Source organism: Poromitra crassiceps, assembly GCF_964638095.1.
Source record: "Poromitra crassiceps genome assembly, chromosome: 6".
Taxonomy (NCBI): Eukaryota; Metazoa; Chordata; class Actinopteri; order Beryciformes; family Melamphaidae; genus Poromitra; species Poromitra crassiceps.
Window position 1 is genome coordinate 61,872,566 of NC_139627.1, and position 16,742 is coordinate 61,889,307.

Below are 16,742 nucleotides of genomic sequence, written 5' to 3' on the forward strand. Positions count from 1 at the left end.
GTGAGAGAAGAGGAGTTGGTGATGGAGGCAGTCAATGAACTGTTGATTTGGGAGATTTTATTATTGAAAGAGTGGAGAACGGAGTTGCAGAGATCAGGGGAGGAAAGTGTGTTTTGTCCGGGGGTTGGTGTAATTTCTTGACAGTAGAGAAGAGAGTGCGGGCGTTTCGGTTGGTGCTGTTGATGAGGGTGGAGAAGTGGGTGGATTTGGCAGCTTGGAGTGCATCACGGTAGGAGGAGATGTGTTGTTTGTAGGATTCAGTGTGGACGGTGATTTTTTTCTTTCCAGTTGACGGCCGGTCTGTTTCATGGTGCAGAGTTCAGGAGTGTACCAGGGGGGAGGAAGTGGTGAATGAGACTGTAGAGGTTTTCAAGGGGGCCAGTTTGTCAAGGGAGTCGGAGAGAATAGAGTTGAGCAAGATGGCATGGTCGTCAGGAGAGGAGGGGGCAGAGTCAGGGGGGAGGGCAGAGTATATGGACTGGGAGAATATAAAAATATTTGAAGCCATGTTGTTTTTTTCTTAGGTCTGTAATTGGTAGTGCTGATATAACTCACTCGTATAACCTGTGTCTTTCATCATTGCCTCACAGATTTGTGTGATTCTGCTGAGCCTCCTGCTTGTGTACGACGTTTTCTTTGTTTGTTTTCATCACTCCTTTCTTCACCAAGGTATGAAATGCTCCAATGATGAATCCATAACAAAATCAGCCATATTCTGTATTGTCTTTACCCACTAAGCTTACAGGGGCAGCAGGTTGGGGATGTCACACACTAAGCTTACAGGGGCAGCAGGTTGGGGATGTCACACACTAAGCTTACAGGGGCAGCAGGTTGGGGATGTCACACACTAAGCTTACAGGGGCAGCAGGTTGGGGATGTCACACTAAGCTTACAAGGGCAGCAGGTTGGGGATGTCACACTAAGCTTACAGGGGCAGCAGGTTGGGGATGTCACACTAAGCTTACAGGGGCAGCAGGTTGGGGATGTCACACTAAGCTTACAGGGGCAGCAGGTTGGGGATGTCACACACTAAGCTTACAGGGGCAGCAGGTTGGGGATGTCACACACTCAACTCTCAATGTAAAAAGATGACTGTTTTCCTGCCTTTTCCCAACAATATTTGTTATCCCAAATTTTAAAGTCATCTTGCAGCCAGGTGACGGACAGACTAGAGATTTAAAAAGAGCATGTGATTGTGATGTAATGATTTTGTATTACTTGTACATAATAATAAAACCATTTGTGCAAAAATGATGATATACAAATGGCAGTGTAACAGCTACAGATTAAAACCTACATTGTGCTGTTGGAAAGAAACTCCTCGTATCAAAAAAAAGAAGAAGCTGCATGCTCTCTGTGTCTGTCTCTCAGAATGGAGTGAGCATCATGGTGCAGGTTGCTTTGGGCCCTGATGCATCTGGAGAGAAGGTAAGTCGTCACTCCCCCTGCATTGCTTCCTGTTTTGAAAGGGAACTCCACCAACATTGTCTTATTGATTCTGTAAAAGTGGGTGTGTCTTATATTGATTCTGTAAAAGTGGGTGTGTCTTATATTGATTCTGTAAAAGTGGGTGTCCCCCCCCCCCCCATTTTTTTTTTACTGCCTCCATGGCTTTTCAGTTGTATGTACTTACATTTAACATTCAGAATTATGAAGAAGTGAAACTAGACGCATTATATTATTATATTATTATTATTATTATTATTATAATATTTATTGGGTAATATGAAGTTATCTTTGAACCACCACAGGTCTTGTAATTTGATTTGTAATCTTTAGTTTTATCTTTAGTGAAACATCCTCACGTTCCCCCACAACTGGTGTCCTTCCGACCTAACATCCGGTCCCTCACACGACCCAGATTTCCAATGAGGTCATGGCCACCATGCCTCCTCATAATGAATTCTGCTCACTCCCTGTCAATGAGGCTACAGACAGGCTGTGCTCCTCACTAGCCTCCTCTCTCAACAATCTCTGCCCTCTAACATCCAAACTAGGGATGTCAACGGTTAACCGTTAATCGATTAACCGTCGCTAACGTCGTTGTACGGTTATTGCTGTCGGTCTATCAGTTAATATTAACACGTTCACTGCCACTGACGTATTAATACGTCAAAAAAAATCCAGCGGTTCACTGCCATTGACGTATTAATACGTCAAAAAAATCGATTTTTTTTTTTTTTGACGGTGGGATGTGCATCTAACCCTTTTACATCTCTTATATAAGTATTGTACATGTACAACGTGTACAACCCATTCCACCGACCCACTAAGTGGCGACAAGGAAGGAGGAAGGCAAGCAAAAAGCAGTGTGACGAAGCCATTCTCATGAAAATGGATTGGCGAAAACGCTTTCGTTTTCGCGCTGATTGCTGGCAGTGCGGGATTGCAAATTTGCATAATAGATCACGGATGGAACACACTTTGAAACACGCAGCATAAATATGACCAGAATCGCAAAAGCTTCTCTCAACCAAAACTCCAAGAAGCGAGCGAGTCCATCCAGACTTCCTCAAACAGCGGCCGCGCAGACAGGCACAGCAGCAGCAAAGCAATGAGACTGGTGACACGAGGTTACAGCAGCAGCAACGAGCTTGTGACACGGCCGCTGCGGCCAAGAGGACACACACGGAGGGAGGAGTTGGAAGCAACTCTCCCTCTCGCTCTCTCCCTCTCTCTCTCTCTCTCTCTCGCTCTCTCTCCCTCCCTCCCTCCCTCTCTCTCTCTCTCTCTCTCTCTCTCCCTCTCCCCCTCTCACTAGGATTAAACCTAGTGCGTCTCCCTCCCCAGAGGGAGGGAGAGAGAGAGAGAGGGAGGGAGAGCGAGAGGGAGAGAGAGAGAGAGAGAGAGAGAGGGAGGGAGAGCGAGAGGGAGGGAGAGAGAGAGAGAGAGAGCGAGAGGGGGAGGGAGAGAGAGAGAGAGAGCCAAAAATGAATGGTTAAAGTGACTGTTCTATCGAATTTCACAAAAAGCCGTTTATCTCTGAATATTTTTTCTGACGCTGAAACCATGCTGTATTCAACTGCTAATGCTTACATAACTACTAACTCTACAAACTAACTCTTTTAGATAGAGAAAGCACACATTCTATTAGTTCTTTTGAGATATTGTGTGTTCACAAAATCTTAGCAGAAAAGAATCCTCGGGTCTTGAAAGATGAGCCAGAATCCTCAAAAAACCCCTCTGGCAGAAGCTAACTACAGTAAAAAAAAAAAAACGTCTGGCAGTGAATGTGTTAAAAAAAAATATATATATATATATATATATATATATATATTTTTTTTTTTAAACTGCTGTGAAAAACTAATTTTGTTCAATTGTTTGCAGCAAATCGAAATAGGCTATATTTTGGTAAGTTTTTATGCTGCAAAAGACAGTAGGCCTAATGTGAAAAAATCAAAAGAAATAACAGATTGTTGTTGTAATGTTTACATAAACAGGAAATAAAGCTCTCAAAAATATATTTCCTTGTCATCCATATAAGAGCCAGAATGATTTTGGAATGATTACCTGATCAAAATGTGGCAATAAACTTATAAATTTCAGCAAAGCCAACAAAAAATAAAGGCATAATTCTAACACAAAAAGCATTAACATTTCAGCATCTAAATAGACACGCCTTGTTTGGGCATGAGCTCATTGAGTAAATAGACATTTTTTTTTAATATTAAAAAATTATGAATTAACCGATAGGTTAATCGATTATTAGCGTCGGTTAATCGAAAGTGAAATTAACCGAAAATTGACATCCCTAATCCAAACCTTCTCGCAATGACCGACCCCCCCCAGTCCATGGCTCACTGAAGTCATCCGAGAGCAAAGCGCAGGGCTCAGAGCAGCAGAGAGAAAATGGTGAAAATCTAGAGACCCCACTGACCTCAGTGATGATCAGTTTCTCCTTGCATCATTCTCCTCCAGAACAGCTAAGACCACTTACTATCAGAACCCACTGCACTCAAGCAAGCGTGGGTCACTCCGCTGCTCAAAAAAACTACACTCAACCCTGCCCAGGTTGAAAACTACAGACCAGTTTCACTCTTACCCTTCCTATCAAAAATGCTTGAGCATACAGTCTCTGAATTCCTTTCTGAGAACAATCTGCATGACCCAAATCAGTCTGGCTTTAAGCTTGGTCACTCTACGGAGACTGCACTCCTGTCAGTAATGGAGTCTGTGCGTTTGGCTAGAGCTGCTTGTCAGTCCTCGGCTCTATCGCTACTAAGATCTGTCAGCTGCCTTTGACACAGTTAACCACCAAATCCTCCACTCCACACTCACTGAGCTTGGTATCTCAGGACCTGCCCTCTGCTGGTTCAGGTCCTACCTCTCAGGGAGATCTTTCAGAGTGTCTTAGAGGGGGGAAGTGTCCAAGCTGCATGACTTATCCACAGGGGTGCCTCAAGGGTCAGTGCTTGGTCCCCTTCTCTTCTCAATCTACACCACCTTACTTGGTGCAATCATCCACTCCCATGGTTTCTCATATCACTGTTGTGCTGACGATACCCAGCTCTTCCTATCATTCCCACCTGAAGATCACACGGTCTCAGCGCGGATCTCATCATGCCTTGCAGATATCTCTGCCTGGATGTAAGAATGCCACCCTCAGCTTAGGTTAGGTTTTATTTGGTGATTAAAAAGGGCACATCTTGCCAACACACAATACAAGAGAAATTTAAAATAAAAGAATCACCGAGGATGAAAACACGATAAAGCCCAAAGGCTTATTTCCATTGTGGTCCTCATACATTAACTCATTGAGTGCCAGCCACTTTTGGAAAACAGATGCTCCCAGTGCCAGCCCTTTCAGAGCGTTTTCAGTGATTTCTCGAGGCCCACAGAATATTGTGTGATATTACTATGTAAACACCGAACACGCCCAAATAACGATGAGAGTCTATTGTATCATCAGCAAAAAAAAGTTTATTGATATCATTTTCCGTTCTTTAGTTATCAGCCGGAGAAGATAGGTTGTTTTCAGCAAAAACAGACGTTTCAAACTAGAAGCTGAGATAATCAGCCTTTTGTGAAATGAAGCATTTCAAGCACATCACTGACTCTGAAGCTAATATTTTCTGATGTAGTGACACCTCAAAAATAATTTCCTTCAATAAAACAGCGAAAACAAAGGAATTTTGTTTGGCAAAATAATATTTTTTAGCTGCAACCAGCAGCGCCGGCCCCTGCTGCGCAGACCCTACACCTTCTTGCTGGTCTTGATTTACTGCTGGTGGGCATCAGATATTCTAGCTTGTGTTTGCCAACCAATCTGTCCATCGAGCCTGCTGTCTGGGTCAGTGTTGTATGCTGCCCTGCGTGCCCCACCCCTCTCAACTGCAAACTCCTCCTCCGTGGGTGTGTCTCTGGTGGCTCTGGTGGCTCTCTGCTGCGTTTGCTCTGCACTGAAAACCCAGCTTTTTCACAGCGTTCCGCCGTTTTTGTCGCCCGCTCCCAGCGCTTCCAACTGAGAATAATAACAACTCCACAACTAATCATGTGGAGGAGCTATCGCAGCGGAGACGGAGGGGCTCAATTGTGGCAGCAGATTGGCTGCTGCAGGCACAGCTAACGTTATGCTTCATGCATATCGATGCATACCGATGCGGTTTCCGTGTCCCCACGGCTTCTTCTGTTTTTTTCCTCACCTTTCTCTAATCTGGAGAGCACTGTCGCCACCTAATGGGTCCGTAAAATAGCTTTTACACATTCAACATCCCCCATACTTTCACAGGAGATGCATCAGGCTTTGATCCACGTCCCACTGTCAAAAAACGCAATTGACGACTTTAGTCGTCATTGGCACTCTACGTTACTATTTGAATTGACGACTATAGTCGTCATTGGCACTCAATGAGTTAAGAACACCAGACGCATTATAAAAAGAAAAAGTAACGAAACACATCAACAGGCAAAGAGACAGCGACACACAATACAGAACTGATGAATGAGGGGCATGAATGATGAAGGAAAAAAATCCTCTGCACTCTGTGCTGCCTGGTGGCACCTGGGTCTATTCAGACTCAAGCTTGGCCTCATGGCACCTACTCATGTTGTTGTCTTCTGACTAGATCATTGCTTGTGTTGTATAAAGCTCAGATGTACGCAGATTAGAGCTGGGTATTGGTTCAAATTTCAAGAATCGATTCGATTCCGATTCACAAGGTTGCGAATCGATTAATTTCGATTCGATTCGATTCCGATTCGATCGATTTCAATATGTTTCAAAATGTTTTTTGATCTGTACCCTGAATTACATGTCCAGTTATGTAACACAGGGGTTCCCAACCAGCCAAGTAGATACACGGGGAAAAAAGTTGCAGACCTGTTGTCAATTTTAATGGTTTTAGTTACACATATATTTACTCACCAGGTGGTGACAAAGGGTAAATAACAGCCTTTTCATCTGTCAATAAAGACACTTTCACAATTATGCACAGTGATTTGATTTTAGCCTATATAATTTCTAAAAGTAGATATTAATGATCAAACATTTCCATTCATGTAGCCTACAGTACCGTATTTATGTTTTTGTTTCAACTACAAACATAAATAAACGTCAACTTGAAACAATGTTTCAACTACCACACACACAAACACGTTTATTAATTAATTATTATTTTTTTTAAATAAAAATAAAAATCGATCTCTGGACATATAAATCGATAATCGAGGATTAAAATAAAAATCGATCAAAAATCGGAGAATCGATTTTTTGAACCCAGCCCTAACGCAGATGTATAAAAGCGTCTGCTAAGTGAAATTGTAACATTGTAGTTATCAAGAAACAACCTTGGTTTCTTGGAAAGTACTGGAAAATTGACTATTTTGCAGATTAACAACCTAAAAGCCAACTTTGGTGTAATTCCCTGTCATGTTTGCACTGGCTTTATTAACAACCTGGCTGATGTGAACTGCTGTGTAGTATTTGCTGTTGATTCCCTGAGCTGACTGACAGACAGATTGACTAACTGTGCGTTGGGGTTGGGTGGGCTCTGTCATAGACGCAAGGTAACATGGTGGAGGTCCCCGCTGAACCCCAGGCTCCCTCTGAGAAAGTAAGGCCTACCTTGTTACCCATCCACTCCATTTTGTACATCCCTGGGTGGGTGGGAACCATCTCCAACTTGAAAAAGGATGAGGGAAAGATTTGTGATGTACTTTTCTTTTGTCTTTTATATTCTACCTTATAGGCTATAGATACACACAGATGTAGACACGTAACGCGCTGGCAGTTTATCTTAATATTTGGTTCTTTCTGAACATGTTATAATTCGTTGACAGCAGACATAATAAAACTTAAAAAAATTAACACGAAATACAGTTGAGACTAATACAAATGCCAAATAGGAGTTTAGATTAGAACTGTCAATTACAAAATTTGTACTTTGAATGAGAAATAAAAAAATCTATGAGTAGGGGACAGTTGTGTTTTTCTCTGATATGGGTATCGACCTCCCCTGATAGCAATGTGAACACAGGCACTGAAGCAAGGGAAAGAAACGACCCAAGACAGTCCTTAGATTCTCACATGATTATCAGGAGGGAGCTCAGCTCATATCCTTTCTCATCTTTCTTCCATGTGTTTGAGAGCTTGTGGGATGTAGTGTCTTGGATTGTGATTCTTTTTTTATTTGGTACCATTTCTTACTTTGGCAACTTGGTAACTGTTTGTCTTTTCTGTCTTCAGGCCTGTCTTTGAATTTGAAATAAACAAATAATAATCACTCCCTGTACCCTATGAAACCAATCAAATCAAATCTAAAGAAGAAATCAGAACTTTAGATCAGTGACAGTAACGTAGCCAGGCGATTAGAGAGCATAGCCCTACCTCTCTCATTCGTTGATCATCTCCAGCAGGCTGTTTCTGATTAACTTCTTATTAACTTTGCCTCAGCTGATTTAGTCTCATACAAGTTCCCATCAAGACAGTTCAACATGCAGCTGAAATAAGAACCAAAGAAAAGTAACAAACATGGCAAGAGATTCCAAGAATCTACTCAATATATCCAAATCTGTATCCACCAAACATTGTTTGCTACGTCTCTTTTGAGAGTCTTTCATATGAAGTATAGAGATTGAACTCTACCACAGTTGCAGTGGTGCTATCTTATGTAGACTGAACAGCACTGCAGTTTTCGCTGTCTCTGCTGTCAGATTCTCCCTGATTGAGTGAATTTAACACAAAGCACAATACGCTCAGATATCATCGTTTGATGTCATTTTAACCAAGTGAAAATGTTTCATTTTATCAGCAGGATTTGTCATTCAAAGTGCAAGTCAATTAAAAGTCAGGCAGCATAAACCCAGCTGTCATTCAGTTCCATGTGCTGATATCATCAGTAGCTTTCAAAGGAACCATTTTCTACTGATTCTAAGGTGGATACAGTATATCGTTTAATTGGGCCCACAAATGAATGTGGCTTAAATATGCACATCTCAAACAAACTTCTGTGAACTAATGGTCCATTTGCTTAATAGCAAACCATGTCCCATCAGCAGCCCAAGAGATTCAGCTCAGCAGGTCATACAAATGCTCCATATTGAGGAACCACTGGCTGAAGGATACATGTTGATGTTACAGGTTGTGAAACGGGACAGACTGAGATTCAAAATGTCACTACGGATGTCATGGTTCACCTCACCTGCCTGTTTAAATAATAGTTAAGAAATGGATCTGATGGGTTGACTCTTGGTGACGTTCCTCCTCAGCTGCCGGTGGTGATGCGTGTCCCACGGTTCTCAGCCTGGGCTCAGAACCTGTGTGGGATGCAGTTCTCCATTCTGGGCTACGGAGACATCATTGTTCCAGGTGAGCTGAATACCACACACCATCAATGCTAACTTCCACAGTTCAAAATACACAGGCAGACTAGGATAGTAAGCAAGACCACATTGACAGCAAGGTCAGTGTTTGATTTATTTCCATTGGTTCGTTATGACTAATTGGTTGGTAAATATTTTGTATATTTTGAACACAAGCAACGGTGGCAACTGTTGTCCAAGTCCTCACAACAAGGAAGAGAACACATGAAACTATACAGTTGAACCCTGCTCCTCCTCAGTTCCTCAACTGCATAGACAAGTTTTCAGATTGTTTACTAAAGAACTAGATGCAGAATGAATACACTCTCATAGAAATGTAGTGTGCCCATATGTAGCCTTCACCAGTGAAGCCTTATGTGTTTATCAAACTTGTGGGTGTGGCTGTGTTCAAAGATGATGGGATCTCATGCAAGACGACCCAACTTCAACTCAGTTCCTGTCATTTTGCCCATGGTTTTCCACGGACTTAAAGCTAATTTATACTAACTGCGGAGTGTCTGGTGTTCGCGGAGCGGAGGCTCTGTGCAGCGAGCACGGCGCTCCGCACAGGCTCTGCGGAGGAACTGCACGGAGCTCCGCGCTCCTCTCAAAAAATGTAAATTTTAACGTGATGGGAAACTTCATCCTCTGCCTCCTCATTGGTCCAACAGGTCTGCTAGTGGCCTACTGCAGCAAGTTTGATGTGTGGATCAACAGCACCAAGAAGGTCTACTTCGTCAGCTCCTGCATAGGTAGCTCACAGCACAACTACACTGCTACTAGTCTCGGCTCCCAGACGTTTGGTGAGCTGTGCCACCAAACGTCTGGGAATTTCACTGTCAGAAACTGTCTGTCCGAGCCCGGCGAGAACCGCCGGCAGCAGACACGCCTACATTTATTATTAGAATTTTATTTGGTAGCGGAAATGCCATTTATCATAGTCCTAACACAGAGCATGAAGCTGATATGCTCCAAACAAAATTTATAGCTGTGGTTTATTTTACAATCATTTTTCCTACCCGGAAGTGGTCCGCTTGCTACTGTGAGTCATCAGCAGGCTCTGTAACATTAGCCTGGGAAGTCGGGTTTATCGCTGGGGGAAAGACCTCTAGCCGCCGGGGCCGGATGAAACACGTCCTATTAACAGGTTATGTTTGTTTCTACGTGATTAATATGTTTCTCCGCAAATGCGACGATGTTTTGCGAGACACCGGTTCTGCATGATAACTGCCCCCAGAAAGCAGGCCCGCCCACAACACTCATGATTGGTTCTCCGATGCAAGGCTTCCAACAGCGCCACCTAACGTTATGCAAATATTTAAATAGTACCGTAAATTCCGGACTATAAGCCACGGCTTTTTTCCCGTTTTTTGGCCTTTTTTGGCCCCTGCGGCTTATATAACGGTGCGGCTTATCTATGGATTTTTTCCAAAAAAAAAAAAAATCTCTCTTTTTTAGCACTCTTTCTAACTATAAATCCACTTCTGTTTTAATTTCCTCTCTTGCCCTCTTTTAACAACATAACATAACATAACATAACACAACACAGGTAAGCAGAAAGAAAAAGACGAAGCAATCACGCCATGAATGAGGAAATGACTCACCTGCTGGAGGCTGGAGATACACGGCTTGGGCTAAACTTTTACTCCGTGAAACACTATCGATTAAGTCCGACATCGCTCAGAGGTTTTGAGCAGCTTGAAAACAAGTTTGAAAACGTGCAGAAGTCCATCCACTCACTCACTAAAGAAACTAAGGCAACCGTGAACATGAGTGAGTTTATAATGCGGAAAAGCGCATCCGCGCACTGGAGGACAAAAACAACACAGTGAGTCCGAAAATGGATAAAATGCAAAATCGAAACCCTGCACACGCAGGTTGATGACTTAATCAGCAGGAGTAAAAGAAATAACATTCGCCTGATCAATGTAAAAGAGGGAGCTGAGATTGGTGACATGGACGCTTTAGTGGCAAAATCCTGTGTTACATCCTGGACCTGAAGGAAGGCGAGAAACCACCAGAGGTGGACAGGGCACACCGGGCGCCTCGGCCATGTCCAGACCCCGGCCTGCCACCTAGGGCCATCTTCATCTGCCTACTCCGCTGGCCCGACCGTCAACTCATCCTCCAGGCTGCGGGGAAGAAGCCCCTCACCTGGGAGGGTACGCGCTTTTTCGTCCGGCAGGACCTCTCCGCGTTGGTGCAACAGAAACGCGCAACATACAACAGCATCATCGAAAAGGTTAAAGTCAATGGATATCGCTTTGGCGTACTGTACCCAGCGAGACTCGTCATAACCATTGATGGACAGCGGCGGAACAAGAGCTCAAAGTGAAACTGCCGAATATCTTTTGAGTTGGACTGGTCAATAGTACTGTGAGTAACTAAAATAAAAAAATAAAAAACGGAATTCTCTCTTCTTTAGCACTCTTTCTAACTATAAATCCACTTCTGTTTTAATTTCCTCTCTTGCCCTCTTTTCACCACACCGCGGACACTGTGTGCACTGTAAAAAAAACAAAAAATACCATTAAAACACCCGCGGTCTGGGGATTAGTGACCTGACTTTTGTTTTGTTGAAATGTTAATAAATGGGAGCTTCCCCAAACAGCCATCTCTTTCCCGACAATCCCCTCTGTGCACGAAGCCTTACATATGGTAATTAAACATCAAAACACCCGCGGCTTATAGACCGGTGCGGCTTATATAAGAAAAAAATAGTCACCTTTGAAGGTGCGGCTTATAGACCGGTGCGCCTTATAGTCCGGAATTTACGGTAATATTCTCAGTCTTACAGGAGTGAAACGGATTAAGACTGAGGGCTGAGTCTACACTGCTACCAAGTTCATTTACATGCACATCAGCAACAAGCAGGGGGAATCCCCCCCTACTCCCCTTGGGTTTCCTCCAGATAGGAAAGAATATAATTGGAAATGCAGACATTCCCTTTGTTGACCACAAGGTGTCCCTCACTCCAGTAATTTACTCGCACATCTTCACTGGATTCAAGTTCAATGAGTCTACCACTATGTGTTGCATGGTTTAACTTGTCCCGTCTCCGTGTGCGTGTGCGTGCGTGTGTGTCCTGTGCACCTCTCCCTGTAGCCTACCTGTTGGGAATGATAGTGACATTTGCTGTGATGCTGTTGTCCGGGATGGGCCAGCCTGCCCTGCTCTACCTGGTGCCCTTCACCCTGATAACCTCCGCCCTGGTGGCTGCGTGCAGGGGAGAGATGAAGCAGTTCTGGGCAGGGACCCCCTATGAGGTGAGAGGACCAGGAAGCGGGTTACCCGGGAATCCAGGCAGAGTTCATCGCTTTGTTGCGTTCAGTCATGTGTGGAAATGATATGAACGCAGGTGTTGTCCCCCACCAGTGATATGGTTGAGATTGCCAAGTGTACATGAAATATGAGTGAAATTGTATAAGCATTTTTGTATGAGTCTATGAAAGGACAGATTGACCATATAGTTCTGTTGCCTACTCTCCTCAGAATTGGGCTTAAAACTTATATCTCGAAATGTACTCACTGTAATTGTTTTTACTCAATACCGTACTGTTGTAGAATGGAAATTGACAGCCAAAAGGTAAACAGTGAACCACTTGGAGAAAACCACTTGAGATCAAAGATGGAGCCAGGAGTCAGAAGTCGTCTTAAATGATGTATTAACATACCGTAAATTCCGGACTATAAGCCGCACCGGTGTATAAGCCGCACCTGCAAAGTTGACTGTTTTTTACATATATAAGCCGCACGGGACTATAAGCCGCGGGTGTTTTAATGTTTTTTTTTTTTTTTTTTTATTGTGTTTTTTTTTTTTTTGTGTGTTTTAATGTTTAATTACCATATGTAAGGGTTCATGCACAGAGGGGATTGTCGGGAAAGAGATGGCTGTTTGAGGAAGCTCCCATTTATTAACATTTCAACAAAACAACATAACACAACACCACCTGTGTTTCTTTTTTACAGTGCACACAGTGTCATACAGTGTGGTGAAAAGAGGGCAAGAGAGGAAATTAAAACAGAAGTGGATTTATAGTTAGAAAGAGTGCTAAAAAAGAGAGATTTTTTTTTTTATTATTATTTTTTTTTTGAAAAAATCCATAGATAAGCCGCAGGGGCCAAAAAAGCCCAAAAAACGGGAAAAAAGCCGCGGCTTATAGTCCGGAATTTACGGTAGATCTTGGCCAAGAGATGCACTCTTGTATATTCACGAATGGATACACAGGCTTACAATGCAATGAACAGAAAGTCAAAGATACTTATAGGACACACATCAGATTACATCTGTCTTGATGCACATTTGAAGGCTACTCTGCAGACTCAACCTATCTGGTATGCTGGCTCTGTAGAGGGCACAATGACACAGCGACAGGGCACAGTGTGAGATAGAGAGGAGCTGCAAATGTAAGCTACGGTTATCTGAATATAGCGTCTGTCTATGCGTGTACAATAACAATGTGTAACTTAAATGAAAATGTATATGAATACATTAACTAGTGATTGTCCAAATAAGGGCTAACGTGATTAAAATTTTACCTATCAAGTACCATATATGAGAACTACAATACAGAATAAATTCCATCCGTACTTTACACAATGTACACTACAATACAATTTATAACAAGACTAGGGAACCTATATAGGCGGAATGTGTGTGATTATACTTCTAGTAGTTGTGCTGGGGGATCGATTCACTTAAGTACTGCAATTTTGTTATTTGCAGTTTTTCCCCCCGATCTTTTATCCCAAAATCGATAATCGCAAAAAAGGAAAGAAAAAAGGCAAGCCTAGTTAAGCTGGATCCAGACTTCTGCCACTCTGTTGTGCAAGTTCACATAAGAGCTAGCGCAAAGTTCAGTTCACAGTAGGGCTGCACGATATGAGGAAAAGCTGCATGGTGCGATAACACTGTTCAATATTGCGATGACGATATGACCTGCGATAAATAAAAAATGCTATAAACAAAAATATTAATGGGTAGGGGTGCTCCGATCCGGCTAAGCCACGATCCGATCCAATTCCGATTCCTGGGGTCACGATCCGATTCCAGAATCGATTCTCGATTCCAGAATCTAGAATCGATTCTCAATTATGTAGTTTTATATTGCAATAACACACAAAGGTATATCTAAGACAAAAAATGACAAATGTATTAATGCTGAACTTCAAATTCAACTTCTCAAGTATTACAGTGAGGGCCTAAATTCATTTTGCAATATGAGTGTGTTAATTTAAGCATACGTATCAGTAAGTGGCACGGGATTCTCAAAGCCTGTGTTGAGGGTCATACGAACAAAAATGCACTCTTGAAGCTAAAAAAAATCCAAAACCAACAAGTTAATTATTTACATTTTTACTTCAATGTAGTCATTTCTTACACATGAGATTACTTTTAGCCTTTTAGTCATAACGATTATTGAAAGATATTCCATATTCCAGACTGAAATGCTATAACAGAAGTGGAGTATTGGCCAGAATGACATGAATATTTGGACACTTATTCAGCGGGTATCTTGCATGTTGCGTTCAGGTGCACTGTAAAAAAATGATGAAAATACGATTAATCATGCAGCCCTAGTTCACAGTTTTAATTTTTAAGTAAACGGCAGGATGAATCTGGAAGGGGAAAGTGAAAAGGCAGCGCTTGCCCCTCCCTCATTACCACCACTGAGCAAGGCCCTTAACCACAACTGCTTCAGTGGAGCTGCTCAGTTGCAGAAAATCTGACTGTGGTTGTACTGGTCAGCTTCCAGGTGTGAATGTGTGTGTGTGAATGTGAACAGGGTGCTCCTGAAAAAGAGAGCATTGCTCTCAGTGAGACTCCCCCTCTATCAATAAAAAGGTACAAAATAATACATTCAGTCCCAAAGATAACAGTTTATTTTGTCCTCTTTTTTTAAGAAGCTGCTCCGAGCTATTCTTTTTCGCGCAAATCAATCAATCAACAAGTGAAACCAAAACTGGAGAGATGCCTGGAATCTTGTGCCGCTGGGCTTTTCCACTAGGTATATAGATGTCTGCCCACTGCAACTTTGCCGATTTTTAGTTGGATACTAGACCCATCCTGGCAGTGAGTACGGGTCAGGAAACCTCACCCCACTGAAAGAGTTAGCTTATTTGTGTAAGATAACCTGTCTGTTGCTGGCAAACCTCTGATTTCAAGACATCTCCGAACCATAGAAAGTTCTTCAGGCATAGTTCTGTGGGTGTGTGTCCGTGTGTGAGAGAGAGCAGGAATGAGATATGATATTCTGACCTGGCTTCATCTTCACCAGGTCTTGGACTCATCCAGGGAGCCTTTGCTGCCAGGTGTGCTTCCCTCCACCCCCCACTTCCACCTGTGTCTCTCCTGCAGTCCTACAGTGTTGCTTAATGCACTGCCGCCCTTCTTCTCACCTCCTTTTTTGAATCCCCTTGTCTTTTTCTGTTGACACTCCTGATTTCCAGGGTCAATACCATATTCAAAGATACAGTGAAAAGAACTCAGGACAACTGAGTTGTACTGTCAAGTGTGTGCAAACAAAAACCACTTGCATAGGTTAATATTGTAGCATTAATTGACCACTAGGTGTCGCCAGACCATTGAAAATAATAATTCACTTGCCCTGCATCCCATCTGTCTTGAACTTTTCAGCCACAAAGTGGACTTAACCGTTAAAGCCAGGGCCCTGGAATACCAGCTCTGTTCACCATTAACATTATCTCTTTATTTCTGCAGTTTTGTTTTATTTTCTGTCTGTGTTGTCGTTCTCTGCTTTCTCCACTCATTCATCTTTTCCCACCAACCAGAATTAATACTCTTATGACTCCATCCTTCATGATGTTAGAGCTCTCTGCATGCCGTTGCTTGGAGCTAACCTGGGAGAGCTGTGGAATGGATTTGGGTTGCGTTACTTCTGCTGTTTTTGGCTAAATGATCTGTCGATTGTCCTGCTCATCCACATAATACTACATAAGTGTGAATTCCATTTAAGTGACAGTGTATATGTCTCTTTATTAGTATTGAATGAACATGAATCTTTCTATGTTTTTGTTTGCTTATCTACTTGTCTTTTATTTTTCCTTAGAGGGAAGAGCTGATGGCTCCATAGGAGGAGAAAGGTGCTGACTTACACTGACGAGCAAGGAACCACCTGCTGGATTCTTTTTGATTTGACTTTTTTTTACAATTGATTGTGAACATTTGTGAGGCAAGGGGAAATACTTTTTTGATCCACAGTGTTTTTTTTTAGAACAGTATGCTCTCATTTGGTTCATTGTGACTGACAGGCAGCCGTCATAAATACTGTGTAGAATGGACAGAGAAGATGCTTTAATAGTTAGAAAGGCTTGCTTGTGGCTGAAAATACAGCGTGTTCAATTTGGTTAGGTTCAGGTTCCGAAAGCTGTACTGATTTTGCCTATACACGATGCCTTGGTGATGATTGCATACAACTATATGAGGACGCACTTTATAATATATTAGCTTGGCGGTTATTTTATGGGTGGGGTGGGGGTCGAGTTATTAATGACTTGTAGCCAGATTATGATAACTTTTTGATACTGTTTTGGGGTTTCTGTGTAACCTATTTGTATAATCGAATCGTGATTTCTTTCATTGCCTTATATTAAATGAACAACTTATTTCTGTTTTTATTGTGAGGTTTTTGCATTTTATGTGCATCAATGTGCATCTATTGAAGCTCCGTTATCGCCAGGGGCGGACTGGGATCATAATTCAGGCCGGGCATTAGATACCAAGCAGGCCAGGCTGATACGGGCCGACGCGTGTGCCGGCGTCCGAAGGGCGCCGGCGGAAAATTTGGGGCGTTTGAAGCTCAATTTGGGGCGTTTGAAGCCCAATTTGGGCCGTTTGAAGCCAGATTTGGGTCGTTTAAAGCCAGATTTGGGCTGTTTGAAGCCCGATTTGGGCCGTTTGAAGCCCGATTTGGGCCATTTGA

The 16,742-nt window shown here is 42.7% G+C and overlaps 1 pseudogene across 1 annotated transcript in view; it reads left to right on the plus strand.

Moving 5' to 3' along the window:
• LOC310778360 (signal peptide peptidase-like 2A) overlaps positions 1 to 16,422 on the plus strand; it is a 28,380-nt pseudogene extending 11,958 nt beyond the window's left edge. Inside the window, exons 10-17 of the transcript XR_014554050.1 lie at positions 591 to 669; positions 1,372 to 1,428; positions 6,999 to 7,052; positions 8,707 to 8,806; positions 9,471 to 9,551; positions 11,905 to 12,065; positions 15,078 to 15,111; positions 15,870 to 16,422. The product of XR_014554050.1 is annotated as a signal peptide peptidase-like 2A (transcript). The remainder of the gene's footprint in view (positions 1 to 590; positions 670 to 1,371; positions 1,429 to 6,998; positions 7,053 to 8,706; positions 8,807 to 9,470; positions 9,552 to 11,904; positions 12,066 to 15,077; positions 15,112 to 15,869) is intronic.
• The last annotated feature ends 320 nt before the right edge of the window (positions 16,423 to 16,742 follow it).